Raw genomic sequence first — 1,124 nt, forward strand, 5'->3', positions numbered from 1 at the left:
CAGGAACTTACGCTGTTGGGGTGCTTCCTCCTCTGGGTGTCAGGACCCAATGGAGGCTGAGGCAGGATGGGGGCGGGTGTAGGGCCCACCCCCCCTGTGGCGTCGGCCCCCACGGGACTCCCCGGCTACTGTCAGATCCGGGAGCTGCTCTAGGGCAGGAGGACAATTCCTGGGCTGTGCCCCGGAGCTCCTGACCCGAGAGACGGAGCTTGGGAACTGAAGTTATGAAATCAGAATTCACGTGCACCTTTAAGGAAGGAGCAGTGGCTCACAGTTAAGATCCCTGCACCCCAGGACGGAGGCCGGCAGCTGCTCCCAGGCTGGTCAGCGAGGGGCGCCACACCCCTGCATGGCTCCCGGCACTTCCGTCTGCCCGGGGGCAGCCTGGCGCCCACCCTGCGGCATGAGCGCGGCTGGGGGTCTCTTGAGGGGCGGCTGGGGCTGGAAGCCCACGTCCTCTCCTCCCATTTGCCCTTTTAATCCACTTGAACTAAATAATCTGCGGCAAAGGGAAGCCCTGGTGATTCCGGGGTTTTCTTCCTTGGGACTCTGGCTCCTAGCTCTCTCTGTCTGTGGGGGAACCGTTTCCCAGTAAGGAAGCTGCCGGATGTGCCCGGAGGCTTGTCAGCGCAGGCAGCGCTCCATGGCTCCGGCGGCGACGGTGCCGCGGGCGGGTCCTGCAGTGGGTGGGCGCCACAGCCGCTGGGCAGAGCCACTCCAGGCCTGGGGAGGGTGGGGGACAGCATCTTCTCACCCCTCCCCTTCTCCAGATGACTTCAACACTGGCGGCACCGTCGGCGGTCCTGGCCATCCTGACCCTCATCACAGGGGGTGTCCGCTGTGCCTACAGATAGGGCTACTTCATCAGCCACAATCAGAGCAGGGAACAGAGCCTGTCCTGCATGAGCAGTGTGCCCCGGGCACCACTGGGGCCTGTTGGGCCTCACTCGGCTCCACTACTCGGCTTCAGCTACGAGAACCCAGGAAAGCTGGACAGTTAACGATGTCAGGACAGATGAGGTGAGGAAGCCTGGAGACCTCGGCATCACCAGCAGGGAAATTGATGGCCCCCCAAAACCCAGCGGGTTGCAGGAGAGAGATGTGTGCTCTGGGGGCATCTGGTC

The sequence above is a fragment of the Odocoileus virginianus genome, chromosome 10 (assembly GCF_023699985.2).
Source record: "Odocoileus virginianus isolate 20LAN1187 ecotype Illinois chromosome 10, Ovbor_1.2, whole genome shotgun sequence".
In the NCBI taxonomy this organism is placed as follows: domain Eukaryota; kingdom Metazoa; phylum Chordata; class Mammalia; order Artiodactyla; family Cervidae; genus Odocoileus; species Odocoileus virginianus.